Source organism: Lynx rufus, unplaced genomic scaffold, assembly GCF_022079265.1.
Source record: "Lynx rufus isolate CCGP_SWC_20201006 ecotype Redwood Valley unplaced genomic scaffold, mLynRuf1.p SCAF_3, whole genome shotgun sequence".
In the NCBI taxonomy this organism is placed as follows: Eukaryota; Metazoa; Chordata; class Mammalia; order Carnivora; family Felidae; genus Lynx; species Lynx rufus.
In genome coordinates this window covers 98,095,310-98,115,674 of record NW_025814845.1, presented here as the reverse complement: position 1 = coordinate 98,115,674, position 20,365 = coordinate 98,095,310, and the positions used below count along the sequence as shown (strand labels likewise).

Here is a 20,365-nt window from a genome sequence, read left to right as displayed (position 1 = left end):
GGTCAGTCCGCCTCAGGGCACTCAGCCCCCCACCAAGTTGTTACATTCCCAAGACTGAAGACTCTCTCTCTCTCTCTCTCTCTTTTTTTTTTTTTCCCCAGCACTTAATGCATCATCCCTCTCTTTAGAATCTTCAGGCTCCTTCCTCTGAGAAGTAATACAAAAACACTGGTTAATTGTGGCTCTTTCAAACTGGAGCATGATCAGTTTTCTTTAATTCCTGTAAAGACATTTAACGGCTGATGTAACTATGACCTCCATTTGCTCAGTTAATAGAATGGACATTTGGAATTTTTGCACTGAAAAAAATAATTACTACACAGTTATTATATTTTAGCTGTATTTCAAGAAGACAAGAATTCCATTGGATTGAAAATTAATGGGAACATTAGGGAATAAAGGACTCATTAACCAGGAATTAGGTCACTGATCTAGTTCATTTTCAATACTATAGATTCTACAAAAGAAAGACAATCTCCTCTAGCTCACCCAGATATAAATGAACAAAAGTAAGATGTGGGATGATTTCTGTAGCTTACAACTCTGGAGGGTGGTGGTTGTAGCCTGTGGAGCCAGAGTGGAGAAATGAAGCTGAAAGTGCTTTGATGTCTAAATTCCATTGATAACTTTTAAGCAAAACTAACAGTAGAGTGAGCTGTGGAGATAGGAGTGGAAGAGAGAGGATGTTTCAAGAAAAATATTCACACAGTTGTTTAACATGGAGCTGATCAAACAAAATAAAATTATGAGCCATTTTCTTCTAAGGAAGCAAATAGGATGTTTACATTCTCAATTTTTCCTTTCATCTGAGTCCAAGTATAAAGAATCTAAGAGTCTAAGGCTGGCTGAATCTTTTAGTAATTCTCCTTCAGAAAAGCCTTCGGTGAAGAATTAAGAAAACCAATATCAGAGAAAGGAAACTTTTTTAGTGGGAATGGGGAAAGCTGAGCATAAAGAGATGAAGTTATGAAACAATGAATTCTAAAAGTGAAATACCCCCCAAAATTTGATTCCCCACCTGCCCTCCCCCCGGGTTCCTGACCAGGCATAAGCATCAAAATTACTTGAGCTTTTTCATTACACAGTTGCCAAGATGCCACCCTAGGCTTTCTAAATCAGAAACCCTGAAAATGGGACATGGCATGGATCCTCTTTAAAAGTTCCACCAGTGATTCTGAAGCACATTTCATCTTAAGAACTACTATTCTGGTGCAATCCACATTTCCTCAAGGCTTCGCCACTCTGTGCTTACAAAGCCACAGTAACAGCAATGGCTGAAAACTCATGGTCCTCCATGTGTAATTGCATGGTTTCATCCATCTATTTCTGTAGTCCCCAAATGCAGAGCATGGGGTTTGAAAGAACTCCCAGATTTCTCTGCTTGTCCTCCCTTGTTAAGGTCTTGGTTAGCAGAACCATGTGAGAGTGGTACTCAACACTGGCTCTCTTCTCAGAGCGCGGACCCCTTTTCTGCTTCTCCCAAAGTGCAAACCCTCAAACCCAAGCAGCCTTTGTCATCTCAGAGCCAGGCTGTGTTATGTATGCCTAGACATGGTGAATTGATGTTCCTTCACAGCGCAAAAGCACAGGCTCATAAAAGACTAAGACCTAATCTCAGGACTAGAAAATGCTTCTCGTCCCCCCCCCCCCCCCGCCCACCTCATCACCACATTACTAAAGCCTATTTACAACAATTGCTTTTACTGGATATATCATGTACAACTATCAAGAAAAACTGGCAAGGCATACCAAAAGATAAAAAACACAATTTGAAGAGACAGAGCAAGCATCAGAACCAGACAGGGTAGGAATATTGGAATTATCAGACAGGGAATTTAAAACAACTATTAATATGCTAAGGGACCTGAAGGATAAAGCAGAAATCATACAAGAACAGATGGGCGATGTAAGCATAGGAATGGAAATCCTAAGAAAGAACCAAAACTGCTTGAGATAAAAAGCACTATAACAGAAATGAAGAATGCCTTTGATGGGTTTATTAATAGACTGCACAGAGCTAAGGAAAGGATCTCTGAGTTTGAGGATATGACAACTGAATCTTCAAAAACCAAAAATTGAAGCGAACAAAGACTGAAAAAAACAGAATATCTAAGGACTGTGGGACAATCACAAAAGGTGCATGGTGGAAATATAATGGAAATACCAGAAGGAGAAGAAAGAAAGAGAGAAACAGATATATTTGAAACAATAAAGACTGAGAATTTCCCCCAAATTAATGCCAGATGCCAGATCACAGGTCCAGGAAGCTTAGGGAATGCCAGGCAGGATAAATGCAAGAAAAAAAATCTATACCTTACCAATATCATTTTGAAGTTACAGAAAACTAAAGATAAAGAAAAAAATTCTGAAAAAAAAAATGGGGAAAAATACCTTACTTGCAGGAGAACAAAGATAAGAATGACATCTGACTTCTCAGAAGCCATGCAAAATAGAAAGATAGTGGAGCAAAATGTTTACAGTATTGAGAGAAAAATGATGCTCTTCCCTAACATGTTGCTGCTTCATCACCCTGGTTTCTAAGCCACATGATAGGTGCCTCTGTGCCAGTGAAAACAGATCCCTAACATTCTTCCTGCAGCCCCTGTCTGCATCTGGGTTCAGGATAATTCCATGGGACTCATTAATAAAAGAGCCTCCTGCTCACTCATGTGCCTTTCCATATCTGTCTCCAGACATCTTCCTCTTTGGAGACATTTTCCTACTATGTAAACTACTTCACCGAAATAGCCTCTTTGAGCTTTTAGCTGAATATTTTCATCAAACACACATCAAAATTCCAAATCCCAGTTTAGGTTGAGATGAGATCCCTATTACATTAGTAATTCTTCTACAACAATATTCCTCTGTCTCAAGTTATGTAATATCTAGCTACATCCAAGGAGACCACAAGGTCTTTCATCAAGTGCATTGATAAATGCCAGCCTCTGGAGTTGCCCAGAAAATGCTGTTAACATCTATATTTTCAAACTCAAAGCCCAAATGCCATTTGGATTGCCACATGGATAAGGGGAAGGGAAAGGGTGAGAGGGCATTTGGTAGAAAACGTATCCTCAAACCTCCAACCCTAAAAACTGCTTGAAGAAGTTGCCTGTATCATGTCAGCACTGCATGATCTCTTTGCTCCCCGCACCCTTGCTCCGCTTTCTGCCTCACCCCCACTTTCTAAATCTTATTGTCAGGGCTTTGCATCTTTGCAAGAGGCCCCACCATTCAGCCAGTTCTGCAAGCCAATAACTGGTTGTTAAACTTGGCTCTTTCTTCTTTTTCCTCTCACCTCCTACAGCAAATTTATCACTAAATCCCATTGGTTCTATACTCTGAATTTCCCTTGATTCTATTCTCTCCTTCTCTGCATCCCGACAGTCTGTAGTCTGGGCTGACATCATGACTTACTGAGACTAATGCAATAAGTCACAACTGATTTCTTCACATCTACTTTTGTACCCTGAACATTGTTTTCTATGGTACAGAGTATTTTTTTTAGATGTCTGTTTCAGCTTCTCTTAGAAATCTTAAAATCTTCTTAAATCCTCTGAATGTCACGGCCTTCAACTATAAACTGAAAATAATGATTTCTCCACTGATGATTATTATCAGAATTTGAAAGAGTATAAAATATATGTATAGAGGGGCACCTGGGTGGCGCAGTCGGTTAAGCGTCCGACTTCAGCCAGGTCACGATCTCGCGGTCCGTGAGTTTGAGCCCCGCGTCAGGCTCTGGGCTGATGGCTCAGAGCCTGGAACCTGCTTCCGAGTCTGTGTCTCCCTCTCTCTCTGCCCCTCCCCAATTCATGCTCTGTCTCTCTCTGTCCCAAAAATAAATAAATGTTGAAAAAAAAATTTAAAAAAAAATAAAATAAAATATATGTATAGAGAATATGCATATAAAAAGCTTATATAATATTTTACTTGGCATGTGACAAAAGATCATTCTTTTTTTTTCTAAGTTAACTGAGGACATTGGACTAAATGGAGAAACAAAAGTCCATTCTAGCTCCAAACTGTTATGATTGTATGTTACCAAAAGAAGTTGGATGAACCTAAATTTTAAACTGGATGCCGTATTCTTTAGATAATCTGTTAGTAATAAAATACTAATAAAATACTGAACCAGATGGACATGGATATGACTCATATTAGGCTATGTCAAAGGTGATAAAAACCACTATTGTGTATATACTGCACGTTGCCAAACCCAGCTCTGTCACCTTTTTTCTGTTGGGTGATAGGCTGCTGACAGATTGCTTAGGCTAGGGAGTCAAAAGAAGAGAGTCATCGCTTCAAGTAAGTCAAGACATTAAACAAACTGAAATAAGAAATTTAATCTAAGCACCATTCATCTCATCTTTGCCTCAAATGAGGGTGGGGATACTGAGAGAGATTCCAAAGGTGGAAGTGATCATGTTTCTTAAGTTAACGTGGAAGAAGGGAGAAAGGAACAGAGAGAGGCATAACAATGGTCTTTAGAGAAAGATAATACTTTTGAATTGATTTGAACTGAATTGAATTTAAGGAGCCTCCTGGGTTCTCTTCCACAAGAATCTGAGGGTCAAAACACTGGGGAATGAGAAGTTTGTAGTATTTCCTCTGGCTCCTAGAACTATTTCAAGTCTTCTGGACCTGTATGTATATGAAAGCTGAAGAATAGGCTGGTTCCTAAGTGTGGAGTTAGGACCAGGAAAGGAAGAAGGATCAAGAATAGAGAATATGGAAGGAAAATGGTCCCTCAGCACCTTGAGATTCAAAATGAAGGTGTGAAACCTATATCTATAAGTATGTATACAGTATCCCAAAGGCAAAAGTCTATGTTCTAGTCTTTCTTTAACCCTCGTTTCTAGATTCTAAACTCCTGCCCCATCATCCCATTCTTGAAAAGAACTTCTTGGATCAATGACCCATCACATACTGACTCATCCCTGGAGTTCCTGCAGGCATGGGAATTGTGCCGTTTCCTTTTTAATCTGTAGTAGATAAATATATCTTTCTCAGTGAATGGAGTATTAGTTTATTTGCTTAAGATAAATGAATGAATGAATGAATGAATGAATGAGTGAGTTTGAGAACTGCCCACGAAGCTAGTTCTTACAGCATGAATCGCAGAGTCTTCATCTACAAATTGTGGGTACAATACCTACCTTATTGGTTGTTATAAGAAACTGAGAGTTATAAATGAAAAACCTTATGTTCTGCTTGGCACGGATTCCAGAGTTATCTTTCCCTATAATAAAGCTCAATGACATCCCAAGTTTGGAAATTCAAATTTCAGGCATATCCCCAGAACAATCATCATAAGGATTTTTTCAAATAGTCCATAGCTCATGGTCCGAATATACGTGTTTTAAAATGTCATATAATTGATGAGATCCATTAAACTTCCAAAGATATATCTGGCTTTCTATTATGAATTCCAATACTTGAAAACCTTGGGGGAAAGTCTTCTGTAATAGGGTATGTCAAATACAAGCTCTGTTTTTGCTTATTTATACTAAATAGCCTCTAACCCCCAGTCCACTATGCTGTACAAGATTTATTTACAAAGTCTTTAGCAAGAGCTGGAGTTCCATGGGTTCTGAGTATACATGAACTTTCCTCCAGCAAATTATTTTGGGTTCGTTTTTGTGATGTGACTTTGATTTCAGCATATTTGTCCACTTATGTTTAGAAAATACATAGTTATGAACATTTTTTTTCCAGTGGGAAGTATTTTCATTTTAGAGTATACTATTTAAAACAAAGACTAAATGTAATGAATACATTCCTGCATGGGTTATAAATTAAATTTCTGGACAGGGACATGATCCTTATATCCTAAGAAGGCAGAAAGTTATATAATTTTCAAAATGTTTAGTGAGATCAGTTCACCCATATTTTGAAGAGCATTCACTTTTCTCCCCATGGAATAATATGAATCACACATTGACCGGCATTTACCTAACTTTCTTATCTTTTAAAATGTAGAAAAATTCAGGTTCCTCTGCTAAGTAAATTCCATGTTATTCTTCAAGATAATTGTCATGTGACTGCATTAGTTGGCTAACCTTGTGTTCTCACCAAGAAACAGTATTATTTGAAAACAAACTGTTTTCATATGAAGTATGGGGAAAGTGATTCTAAAAGTACAAATATCCTCACCCAGATTTTCAGTATTTAATCAGGTATTTTCAACACACTGGTAAAACTGAAAATGGTAGGCATATTTGAAAGTGACATTTATTCTTATAATTCATTTTGATACAATTTTTTGTAGAGCATTCATAAAATAATTTCCTAAATGAGATAGTAACATACAAATTTCCATATACTGGAGAAGCTACTTCCTATAGAAATCTGACTCAACTATAGATTTAGTAATAAGCCAAAACACTGGTTTATGTTGAGACTATTAGGTATGCATAATGATAATATACCCACATGCACCTTTGGAACACTTAATACTATTTTAAATGCTTTTACATACATTATCATTCATCATTTAATCACAAATAGTTACAAATGTCAAATTCTTTGGATAGGTCAAATACAGAAAAAAACTAAATTCATACTTCAAGTAACTTTTATTGGCACTTCCTGATAAGGAAATGGAGCATTTTAGCAGAAGAAATTAATATAGGTTTGGAACAAATATGTCAGAAAAGTGGTTTCTCATTTATGTATAAAAATGTATATACCACAACTACTATCAATCTAAATAAGTTATAATGTAACTGTATTGTTACTTGAATGGGCTCAACTGGGGCACTGGCCAGACACCACAAAGCCTAGGAACTAGAGCCGGACATGTTAAAACTAGGTTAGGAATTCAACAAGAAGGAGCCAACATCCAGAAAGAAAATGGAGAGTGCAAACCATTCTTAAGAAGCGCAAGGAGTCATAGCTGAGAAAACCAAGTATGCCTAACAGAACCACAGCCTGGAGCAAGGCTGACCATGAAAGTCTGATCCAAGGGGCAACAAACAAATGCAACTGGAAGGGGATGGGAACACGTGCCAAGTCCTGGGATTACCGGCTGTGGAGCTGGAACGTGGGTTGCGTGACCTATGGGTCAGCTGGAATGAGGCACAAGAGGTGGTCCTTACTTAAAGGTGCTCGCTGGGAAAGACAGATAAAACGCATCGAGTCTTCTTAGTATTAACTACACACCCAGTTATGATAATAGTTATTAAAATGCAATTCTATGGGGCACCTCAGTGGCTCAATTGGTTAAGCATCCTACTCAGGTCATGATCTCGCAGTTCTTGAATTCAAGCCCAGCGTCCAGCTCTGTGCTGACAGCTCAGAGCCTGGAGCCTGCTTCGAATTCTGTCTCCCTCTCTCTCTGCCCCTGCTCCACTCATGCTCTGTCTCTGTCTCTGTCTCTGTCTCTCTCTCTCTCTCTGATAAAAATAAATAAACATTAAAAAAAATTTTAATGCAATTCTACATGGCAAATTGTTTTCTTATCCAGAAAGCTTTAGTAGGAGTGGTCATGCAATTGCTGATTTGTATGTATTGATATGAAATAGTATTCAAACTAAATATTTAGGAATCATATTCTGTCATTAACATTTATAAGTTATTAGTATGATTATTAAATATCTTTAATAAAATCAATGTAATTACAAAATTACCATTTTGAAGAAGATGAAGCTTAAATCCTTCATCCTAATAAATAAGAATAAAAGTATTTTATCACTTTAATTAACATAATAGATAATGAAATGTATTTGTTGATTGAGCAGGAACTATTTCCGATTTGTTGCATTTAAGGGTGTGGTTTAGTCTTATCATGGCACTATTGGGAGGTAAACAAAATTACTGCAATTCATAATTTTTTTGTTGTCCTTTTTACCTACGTATGATCATATAATTCCAGCCAAGCCATCCATTTACATGATTCTGGATTCTGAATTCAGGGTCTTTGGTCTAAAAACTGTACTTATGTGTCCCTCCTTTGATTTTCACAAAGGATGTTTCAGCCTCATGTCAGTTTTTAATCTGTAATACATGCATTTTTCTGAAAAATGTTCTGAGACACTTTTGTGTCGTGAAATTAAGGGAAATAATTCTCTATTAGAGGATGTTGGTTGATGCAGGAAAAATAACATGGTAAAATAGCAGCTCACAGGAAAGTTTTCAAAATGCGTATCTCTATTGATTTAGTGTGAATCTGAATCACAAAATCAAACTCTAGAACTAGCGTTAAGAAACTAAAGAGCACACAAAAAGAACAGAAATATGCTAAGGCCTCAAGGGAAATTTCGGGAACAAAGGATAACAATTTCTAAGGACCCAAAAGAATTAAAAATTGTACTTGCCTGAAATTTGTCACTAACATGTGCCTTGAATTAACTATTTGACAAAGCATAGATTTAAAAATGAAGTTAAAATTCCCACAACTATTATCAGTATAAAAGATTCATTTTCTTCTCTTCTCCTGACCCCTACTCCACAGTAGGGGGCTGACCTTCACCATTTATTGACACAGGAAGAGAAATCAGACATCACTCCAGTGGTTGACCTGGCTAGGGCAGGAAACAGTTTTTCTGGGAACCACACAGCATTTATAAGTCTCTTGATAACTGCACCTACAGTGTCTAGGTTTGTTCTTTCAACTCCTATTTTTCTACACGCTGCCAACCAATGCAAACACAGGGGCTCTTTGCCTGGTTTCAATGCAACCAGCAATGTGGCTGCTACAGACACAAGCGATTGAGAGATACAGTTGATGTTGATTCACTTAAAGTCTGATTATCAAGACCTGGTTTGTGACGGGGTATAGGGGGTTAGATTTCTCTTCTGTGCCCAGAACAATATGGTTTTGCGCTCTGAGATGCTACATGGTAAATGTAATGGACATTTATGTGTATGTGCCTGGGTGTTTTCCAATATCCTGAGAAACTGCTGAAAACACACACACACACACACACACACACACACACACACACACACTCATACACACTCACACACAGCAGCAAGGCAAAAAGACCAAGTGAGTTGTAGGGAAGCCTAGTTTAATCTTCAAACTAGACAGATGGCATCACCATCAATAAAAAAAAAATTCTTTGGAGTAAGACTGCCTGAAACATCACTTAGGCCAGAAGTTTTCATCACGGAGAGAATCAGGAAAAATCTCTTAGAGATTCTGGCTGCTTAGCCCCAAGTGTCAATGGGGACAGTGATGTTGAACACACCTGCCACCACACACACACACACACACACACACACACACGCACGTATTTTTTACAACCCTTAACTCCTTCTGTATTGAGGTCAGTACTTTGTATTCCGTATTTTTCTTCGTTCTGCTCTTTCCTCAGACCAGAGAGTGAAGATTTGAGCACATGTATACAGAAACACATAGGCAATCTCCTAAATATTCGTTTGGCTAACCGTCCAACAAATTCCAGTACTCTAAGGATTAACTAGTCACTTTATTTCTTTTGGAAGGCTCTGCTATAACTGAAGCCCGACATTTTGTTTATCTTCCAGTGTTTATCTTCCAAGGAACATACTCAAATGCACTCATCATGACAAAGTACCTGCTGTAGAGATACATTTTTAAATTGTGGAACTTGAAGGTTTTTTTGGAGGAGCAGGGACTATTATCTAATTTTTAAATTTTTTTCATTCTTTGTAGGAATGGACAAAATATAAGATTCTTAGAGATTTTAAACAACTTTAGGCAGTGTTTCTAGCCCCACTTTAGTATAAAGTTAAGTAGATCTACCAGTATGTTAAATGGATATTTGAAACCTATAAATATTAACAAACCTCATTTAAGTTAATTGTCCTGACCTGCTCCTCCTGCAACAACATTTTTGGAGAACTGCTAAAAAACAGTAAAAGAAAGATTTGCATTTCAGAGCCCTTTATTTCCCCAGCCAGGCACTAGTGTGGTTTCTCATGAATAATGCAAAGATACAGTGGCAGGAAGCCAAAAAATGAATAAAGAAAAGCAAAGATGGAGATAACAAATTACTCTACAAACAGTATCATTAATCCTTGAATGACTGAGAATTGATTATTAGTGAGTTCATTTTTTGTTTGTTTCTATTGACTAGAGAAGGATGGCTTTATAGAGTATCATAAAGCACGATTGAATAGAGGCTCTCTGAAAATGCTCAAGTCCCTATTTTTTCCCTTAATGTATGTCAACCTTAGAATTATTTAAAGTAATATATTATCACTGAGAAAAGAAATTAAGTAAGATTTTAGTTCCTTCTCTGAATACATTTTCTTGAAAGTAAATTGGAATTAAGGGAGCTCAGGAATTCTATTCCTTGTCTCAATGGCTAGATTTTTGGCATTTATATGTAAACAAATAACTCTAATATGATGTAAGTGCTATATTCAAAATATGTGCTATGGGAGAACAGATCATAAATTATATCAATAGCAATTAAGATATGTATTCTTATCCTTTTTTGGACCCACATTGTATTCAATTAACATTCAACATTCAACAAATATTTATTGAGTATGTATTATATGCCAGATAGTTACATTTTAACAATGTCAACTATTGTCTCAATTTTTTTTAAAAAAAACAAAGATTATTAAGTAAATGAAGGTAACCAAAGATTTGCCTTGGGGGGAACGTGAGAGGGAGAAGGAATTCAGAGACCTGGCTAAGACCAGAGGTGTGTTGCTAAATGTTTAACAATTGGCTCTTCAGGTTTAAAAAACAAACAAACAAAAAAAGGAGGTCCAATTTGTAGCGTTCACTAATTAATGTGATATAAATATGACTGTCATGTTTGATTTCAAGCTACATCACCAAATGTAGAGTTGGGAAGAGATGCACATAATCCATTCTCCTGATTCACCTTGAACCCACTGTAGCCATAATTTAGTACCCACCAAACAATGGCTTTCCAGGTTCATTCTGAGAACCTATTTATGATTACAAAACAGGCAGAACTGGGAGATTGAATAGCTTTGCAGAATGACACAAAAATGCACATGGATATATTTACCTATGGTCTTATATTTATCTCTTATATGCTCCTATATTTATCTCTTGTCTTCTCTTTTAGAGTGTCTACTCTCATATGTTGTCTCTCTTTAGCCCTCTGCTACATTGAGCACCTGATCTCTGCTATTACAAAGAGAAATAACAACTTTTACTATGGAAAGCTGGCAATAACTTTGAGCCTCTTCAGCAATATTGTTTACCATTTTATCACACAGTATTAAAAGGTCATGTTGAGGAATGCCTGGGTGGCTCAGTCAGTTAAGCGTCTAACTGCAGCTGATGTCATGATCTCATGGTTCCTGAGTTTGAGCCCCAGGTGGGGCTCTGTGCTGACAGTTCAGAGCCTGGAGCCTGTTTTGGATTCTGTGTCTCCCTCTCTTTCTGCCCTTTTCCTGCTCATGCTCTGTCTCTCTCAAAAATAAATAAACATTAAAAAAAATTATAAAAAGTTGTGTGGAGATTTAATAAAATTAGTAAATATTTCTACTTCATCAAAGATTGAGATTTAATAAAATTTGTAAACATTTCTACTTCTTCAAGGAAATTTTTAAATGAAACTTGCAGTTTTTCATTGAAACTATGTTGAGATGAAAAATTCGGTGACTCTAAGCCTTCACTGGAGCTAGATTTTCAGTTTACCCATTATTGCTTTGTACCATCAGTGCAAATGTCAAAATAATTTAAACGGCAAATAAATAATACCTTAGTGTTATTATTAAAATAATTTTTAACCTTGTAGGCCCCGTGAAAGGATCTCTGGGTGCCCTAGGGGTCCGCAGACAACACTTTGAGAACTACCCTGCTAGTCTAAAGTTGCAAATGTCTCTTGGTTTTGGTTATTGCAATAGGCTCCCCACATCCATTCTGGCCACTTTGTAATCCATTCACCAACAATAAGGAAATTCTAATCATGTCACTCCCTCCTTAAAACGCTTTTATGACTTCCCATTACTCTTATGCTGAAATTAAAACCCTTATCACGGTTGACAAATCCCTCTATGATTTGGTCCTTGCCTACTTCTATAGCTTCATCGTTCTTTGTTTTCTTCAACCTATTTGCAACAGCCACGCTAGCTTTTCTGTTCCTCAAACACAGTAGATTCATCCTTGCCCCCCCACGGTCTTTGCACATGGTCTTTTTTGTGCTTGCAATGCTTTCTCTACCTTCCATTTACCTGATTAACTTGACCCATCCTGCAGATGTCAACTTAAATCTTACTGGAAGAGGCTTTCCCTGCCTGACTCCCAATAGATTAGATCCTCCTGTTGTAAGTTCTCACGCTCTTGTAATTATATGATTAGTGTTGTGCTTATTTTTGAGATCTGCCTCCTTCATGAAACTGTTACTGTTCTCATGGAAGAGACTGTGTCCGTTGTGCTTCCCATTGTATCCCTAATCTTCAGGGTAAGTGCTTTGAATGCTGTCTGATTTTATTGAAGGGGAATCACTTAGCATTAAAAAAACAAAGAATTGGATGATTATCTACATGTAAATGTCAATCTGTCTGCTCCTATGACCATGTGCAACACTGACCCTATGGGCCTCAATTGAAAGAGCAACAAAGTACCTTAATCTAGCACCAAATTACCTTATAAAACTTTCATTACTAAAAAAAAAAAAAAAAAAAAAGAGCAAACTGGAGGTGAAGAGAACAGATCTCTTATTTCCTACAGGAATCAAATTGGAGCCAGACCAGCATGACAGTACTCAAAATTGAAACTCAACTCCAATAATGAAGGTTTTGTTTCAGAGATAAATTTGTCATATCTAAATTCCTCTTTCCTTTAATTTGATGTTTCCAAGGAAGTTCCTAAATTCTTCATATAAATATACTGTAGACAATCAGCAGTCATTTTATTATCTCATCCATTCCTCCATTTCAGTAAAAATATTGAATATGTTCTAGCTTGGAGTCAAGTCTGTAACTTCTTGACTTTCTGGAAATGTTATTATACTCCTAAGCTTAACATCACAGTAAATCTTACCCAGAAAATACTGTGGTTCTCCTCCGAGTAAAGAAGAATGTGCTAGAAATTGTAACTCCAGGAGGCTCAAAGCTCTTTAGAATATGCCCAGTATGGCACGTGCATGTCTTATGTCGAATGGACAACCAGCAGGTGATTACACACAGTAGCCTAAGAAGGTACCATTAGATGTTACAATTTTTAGTATTTATTTTCTTCTCAGTTCAAAAAAAAGCCACCAAAATGATTTAAGACTTCCTGAAATACTCCTATAAATATTCTGTTAATTCTACTCTAGATGAAATTGATGTATCTTACATAAATTGATGACTTACTATGAACAATCATAGTAAGTCATGAAACTCAGGATTGCTTGGTGATAAAAAAAATTTGGTTAAACAGCTAAATATTTTATTTATAATGCCTCAACTACTTTTGGAATCATGTGAGACATTGTTTCCTTTTCTATTTCCTGCAGTATTCCTCCCAAAGCTAGAGTTTGTTTTAAAAAGACAAAGATTAAATACCACGGTGAATTATTTCTCCGCTTATGTGCAAACACCTTTTTCTTTTTGCTTGTCTTTGTGAATTTTTGAAATCTAATATTTATTACATTGTGTTTAAAAAAGAGACAAGTTAGCATGCAGTTTGAAAAGGAAAAGATGGTAACTGTAACAGATCTAATTACACTGAGATACCGTAATTGGGTCAGCAAGAGGCTACGAATGAATGTATTTGTAATGGAAATAGGAACTTTTCTGGAACACTTTTTTCTTTCTTTCTTTTTTTTTTTTTTTGATGTTCATTTATTTATTTTAAGAGCGAAAGCGTGAGCAGGGGAGGGGCAGAGAGAGGGAGAGAGAGAATCCCAAGCAGGCTCCATGATGTCAGCATGAACCCAACAGGGCTCAATCTCACCTGATCATTACCTGAGCCAAAATCAAGAGTTGGACATTTAACTGACTGAGCCACCCAGGCACCCCTAGGAACTTTTCTGGAACATTTAAATAGCTGATATTATGCCATTGCCTTGGAAACCCCACTTGAATTTTTTTTTCTTTTTTTGGTTAGGTCTGAGAAAGAAATCCCAGATGGAAAAGTTCAAAGTAGGAGATTAGTATCTAGACAAGCCATAGTGGCTGTGTTTGGAAACCTAGACATCAAGAGCCCACTGAAGGGGGCTGACTGCTGAAAGGAAGGAAGGACTGGGAACCCCAACTTTGTATGTGTGGAAGCATCACAGAAAAATTCTACTCTCTGCAGCAGTTTGGATGACACTGTTATTGAGTAGCTTGGAATTTACCTATATCCTTTTAAATTAGCTGTTTCTAATTTCTTTTTTTTTTATTTGTACTACTTGATGTTAGGCTAATCACCCAACTGATGAGTCATATAGTACTCTACTATATAGACTACTATATATAATAGAGTTCAATTATATCTCATTTAAGGAAATTTTTATCCACCAAAAGTTATAAGACTAAATAATTCATCTATGGTATGTTATGGACAACCTTCTTGATCTCATAAAAGCTGATTGTTCAATTTGTGCATTTTCCTGCCTCTTGCTTTTTCCTTTCCTACTTGCTTCCTTTAGGCATGCTTTTCCCATGTTGAGTACCTTCTCCAGGGCTTGAGCAAGAGGAAGGTAAGACTTCAAACTTAGGTCAGCCATGTTATTAAAGGTATACTTGGAGAAGTGTATGGAAAATAAGAAATTTGCCAGCAAAAGTGACATTTGTAAATTATCTATGAACATAATTGATTCATTTAAAAAATAATGCTCAATTTCTTTAGAACAACACTGTCTGGTAGAATGTCTTGTGATGATTGAAATGTTCTGTACCTGTGCTGTTCAATTCAGTTGCCACTAGTGCAAATGAGTAACTGAATTTTTAATTGTATTTCATTGTAATCATTTTAAATTTAAATGGCCACATGGAGCTAATAGCTATTGTAATGGTCAATGCAGCTCTTGAACATGTCTTTCTAGTTATCTAGGCTAAGCACTCCAATATCATTTCATTAACTCCAAAACTACTAATTTATAAACCATGATTACTTGACATGGATTGAATTAGTCTATCATTGACTTCTTGAACTATGAAGAAATGGCTGATAATCAGATTAAAAATGTAAAAAATAAAACAAAGCAAAACATTATAGACCAAAAGTAGCATAGGAGCAAAAACTTATTATAAGAACTAATTCAGCGCCATTAAAACTATTTATAAATTAATACAGATAATAAATTTGTTAGATGATGAATCCCTTTTATTACTTATTGATATGAACTAGGTCTAAATGGACCTTTTTACTTGGAAACACTCTGGAGATGGTTAATTCTATGTGTCAATATTTGGGGGTTTTGTTTGTTTGTTTGTCTGTTTTTGTGTCAACTTGACTAGACTAAGAGATGCCCACATGGCTGGTAGAACTATTTCTGGGTGAGTCCCTGAGAGTGTTTCTGAAAAAGGTTACCATCTGAATTAGATTAAGTAAAGAGACCTGCCCTCGCCAATGCAGGTGGACATTTTCCAATCAGTAGAGGGCCTGAATAGAACAAAAAGATGAAGGATGGGCAAATTCTCACTCTCTCTTCTTAAGCTGCGATATCCGTCTTCTCCTGCCCTCAGATATCAGAGCTCCAGGTTTTGGGACCTTACAACTTTGGGACTTACACCATCAGCTCCCCTACTTCTCAGGCCTTCGGAACCGGACTGAATTATATCACCAGTTTTCCTGTCTCTTCATGTTGCAGACTGCAGATCATGGGACTTCTCAGCCTCCATAAACATGTGAACCAATTCCTATAATAAATCTTCTCTTATATGTATATATCCATATATATCCTACTTGTTCTGTTTTTCTGGAGAAACCTGCCTAACACAACTCTTTAATATTTATGTATTTTAGCATTTATTCAAACTATGCCAGACACTGGACTAATGGTGTTTTTTTTTTTTTAACTTGCCCTGAAGAGGTCCATTTTTGCTCTAAAGATGAAATGTGTATCTTTCACTCAGCAGAATTTAATATTAACATAAATATTAATATATTTGCCAACTTGAAGATATGCAAGGACATTAAACAATTTAATACCCCCAAATCTTACTTTTATTTTTAAAGATGTCACCAGCACTTTATTTAATGTATTTCATACTTTCCACATAAATAATATTGAATTTTCCTTAGATGAGCACAAAACAATGAGGTTTTTAATATTTTATTTAATTGTACTTTATAGTGATTATTATTTATATGATTGAAAGTTTCTTTAGTATAGTATATTAGCATATGGTATAGAATATATATGTGTATTGTATTAAATATTTAAGGTTTTTGCTACATTTTAGGTAATAATAAGTTAAAAATTTTCCCAGTATTTAAACTGTGATTTAGTTTATGTATAGTAGATAGCACTAATGTATTAATATATGTATAAATACAATAACTACTGTACTTCTCATAATAAGTACTATAAGTTTAACTATACTTACATAACCATAAGAATAACTTTAAGCATATGCACTAATATAACGATAAGTACTAATAGTTTCTTTTTTAAATTTCTTGCATTAGGTATTATTTTAATGCCTGATATGTAATGTCATTAATAAAAGTAATGGATTGATTTGCACATAATAAAAGGGACTTAATATGTTAGTCCAATATTAATATGTTAGCCCAATATTCCAAGAATATTGAGCATGGTCTATAGAGCCAAGCTGCAAAGACTGTTCAATTCCCAGCTCTCCACACACTAGAAATAACTTTGAACAAGTCATTAAACTCATCTGTGCTTCAATTTCCTCACTAGGAAAGCAGAAAATAATATTTGTCTCTTCATAAGGTCATTGTGAGAGTTACATAAAAATATTCATGAAAATTACTTTATGTAGTTCCTAACACATAGTAAGTGCTCAATAAAACATTATTATTATTATTATCAATATTATTATTATCATCAGGAATATTGCAAGGTAAACTAAATATATTTAGGATTTTATGTCATCTACTTAAAGGAGATATTTGAGTGAAGAGCTTGACAATGTTCACATATTATTATAGTATCCATTTTCACAGAAAACTAAACCAGAGTTTACATACTGGAAGATTTTTATTACAAGTATCTGAATTTGTACATAAAACGTTCAAATATTTTTATTTCCTTAAAGAATATTAATTTGTCTTTTTCCTCCCAGTATAAGATTAGAAAATCTATACCCTTTTGTAATTTGTGTGCTTTGTTTTGAAGAATATATTTTGGACATAGAGCTATTGCAGAAGATGTCCTTCATGTTGAAAACAAATTTATTTTTCTTTGAAAGACACGTGTATTTCATTTTAAAATATGGCCTTTACTCTCTATGCCTATAAATCCTAAGAATGGATATATTAAAAATGGAAAAAAACTTCTAAGAAAACATTTCTGTAATGAATACTGCCCTACAAAAGATGTAATATTTGAGAAAGGCTCTGATCCAAAAGTATGATCAGAAATTTTCAAGTAGAGCATTGAATCAGATCTCTAAATGCCACCATGCACTGAGTAAACAGATTTAGCTGGCAGTGCAAATCAAATTGGGAAAACTGAATATCTCAGTAATGCTGCCAATTTCTCAAGCCTCAAAGATTTACATCTTTGAATTTATGCTGAAGTTAGTAGTATAGTACATGAAATACTCCATGAGTTTGATTTAAACCTTACCTTTAAAGGTATACACTTGTTGATCCCACTTGCCCAGTTGATTCCTCAACTGCTTTTAGGAGATTTGAAGGGAATAATTGGCTTCAAACTGGAGAGCTAAATAGATAAATGTGGGCAGTAAACAAGTGTGCTTTGGAACCCCGATTTCTCTCTTTGTATTAGCTTCGAGACCGTTAGCTACTATAACAAATAAGCTTACAGATGTATGATAGCTCACATACAGTAGACATCTATTCCCTATTCGTGTTAAGTCCAAAATGAGAGTTCTTTTTTGACAGATGGTCTCCTTTGAGCAGAGATTCAGAGACCCAGGCTCCTTCTAGTTTTGGCTCCATTATTTTCAACATGTTTCTAATATGACCATGCTGGTCTACGACCAATGACAAGGGGAAGGTATAAATAGCATGAGGTGGAAAGGTTTTTTGTGCCAGGCCTGGGAAAGAGACACACACCACTTCTACTCACGGTCCACTGGCTGGAACTCAGTCATGTGAAAAGGAAGCTGGGAAACATAGCCCAAGATACGCCAGGGATGACAGGCAGCAGTGCCACACCCTTCCTGATAATCTACAGCCTGCAGGCTATATAGTTTCCTCTCCACAGTCACTAGTGCTTTCCCTGTTGCCTCCATCACCTCTTCATTTGCTGGAGGGAAGTAGTCTCATTAATTAATTCACAGTTATGTGTCAGCCCCGGGTGTGCATTTTAAAAACAGAAGCCTGGAGAATGATTATTCACTCTGTAGAAGACCAACGGGAGGAGTTTTGTTGTTTTTCATGTTTTGTTGTTTGTTGTTTTGTGGGAGGTTTGGTAAAACAAGATCAAAAAATAAGCAAGAGCTCTTTAGTCCACAAATAAGGCAAATTCTAAAAAGGAGTCAACTTCCCGGAAAATGGAGGGGAGGACACAAATTAAAGAATAGATGGTATAGATAGCATCTATTCAATTCTGGATTTTTCCCCTAATCTCTTTAGTTATTCATAATGTAAACTAGTGGCAGGTTGGTGTCTCTACTGGTATTAGGTAAAAGATGTATGTGTCTTTATTCCTATACTGAGTTAGCAGGCATAAAAGATCTAATAGAAATTGCAGATGCAACATGTTCCAAAATGTTAAAATGTTGACTTTCCTCCACAAACTTGTCCCACCCACATACTTTCCCTTCTCTGCTAATGCAACTCTATCCTAACACTTGCACAGAATTAAAACTTTAGAGTCATTTTTGACTTTTCTCCTCTCACAACTCTTATCCAAGCTTCCAGGAAATACTGTTGGTTGGATATTCAAAATGCTCAGAATATGAACACTTCTTCTCGTCTTCACTGCTCAGTATTGAAGCCTCCACCCTCTGGACCCTGAATTACTGAAAAAGACCCCTCACTGGGGCACGTGGGTGGCTCAGTCAGTTAAGGGTCTGACTCTTGATTTCACCTCAGGTCATGATCTCATGGTTTGTGGGTTGAAGCCCTGCATCACTGACAGCATGGAGCCTGCTTGGGATTCTGTCTCTCCCTCTCTCTCTGTCCCTCCTCCACTTGCTAGAGGTTTTTTTTGTTGTTGTTATTGTTGTTTTTAACTTGCCCTGGAAAAGCCCATTTTTGCCCTAAGGATGAAATGTGTATCTCTCTCTGTCTCTCTCTCTCTCAAAATAAATAAACTTTAAAAAAAAAGAAAAAGAAAAAGAGCCTAATTTCATTGCTTCTATTTTTACCTAACAGCACCACCACAACCACCCCCATACCCCTCTACTTATACACACACAGAATCTACTCTCACCCCATGGGGTAGGGGGAAGAGCTAAAGGTAGAAGCAGTGAAATTAGGATACTATTGCAATAATCCAGGTTAGAGATAATAATGCTGCTCCTACTCTCCCTTTCACTCAGTCTGCTTCAACCATAATGACCTCATTTCTGTTTTTGAACAAGGTAGATATTCTCTTACATTTCTCTTCTAAACAAGACTTATCCCGAGCATCCTCTTAAATATTGCAATGTGTTACCTATCTTCCCACCCAGAATTTCTAAGTCTCCTTAAACCAATTTCCCTTTTTCTTTGTCTTTAAATTGATGTATAATCAACATATAACATTATATGAGTTTCAGGTGTACAATGTAATGATTTGATATTTGCATATATTGTGATATGAAACAAAATATATAAAATATATAAATATAAATAATATAATAAGATATAAAAATTAAACATATATATAAAATATCATATATATTTAAATTTTTAAAATATGATATAGCAAATAAAATACATAAATATAAATAAGATATAAAATAAAAATATAAAAAATAAAACTACAGTAAGTCTAGTTAACATACATCACCTAAGGACTTTCAAGATCTACTTTCTTGGGGCACCTCAGTGGCTCTGTTGGTTGAGCATCCATGGTTGTAAGTTCAAGCCCCATGTTGAGCTCTGTGCTGAGCATGAAGCTTCCTTAAAATTCTCTCTCCCTTTCCTCCCCCATCCCCTGCTTGCACATGTGCTCTCTCCCTGTTTCACTCTCTCTCTCTCTCTCTCTCTCTGCTCTTGAGTTGTGGAGGGCTTTTTAAAATACTTTTAACATATTAACCCCTTATCAGATACATGATTTGCAAATATTTTCTCCTACTCAGTACATTGCCTTTTCACTTTGTTAGTGGTTTCCTTTGCTGTGTAGAAGCTTTCATAGTGATGTGGTCCCACTTGTTTATTTTTGCT

The 20,365-nt window shown here is 36.2% G+C and overlaps 1 long non-coding RNA gene across 7 annotated transcripts in view; it reads right to left on the bottom strand.

The window, feature by feature from the left end:
* The window catches only part of LOC124520693 (uncharacterized), a 191,483-nt gene extending 171,408 nt beyond the window's left edge, over positions 1 to 20,075 (bottom strand). For 4 of the 7 annotated variants that reach the window (XR_006964372.1, XR_006964371.1, XR_006964370.1 and 1 more), the window contains exons 1-2: positions 19,989 to 20,075; positions 17,652 to 17,747 (exon numbers count right to left, since the gene is read on the bottom strand). This is a non-coding gene — a long non-coding RNA (uncharacterized LOC124520693). Of the gene's footprint in view, positions 1 to 12,961; positions 13,112 to 17,651; positions 17,748 to 19,983 lie in introns of all 7 variants that reach the window. The other 3 variants (XR_006964374.1, XR_006964376.1, XR_006964373.1) reach the window with 2 other exon arrangements.
* Between the last annotated feature and the right edge of the window lie 290 nt (positions 20,076 to 20,365).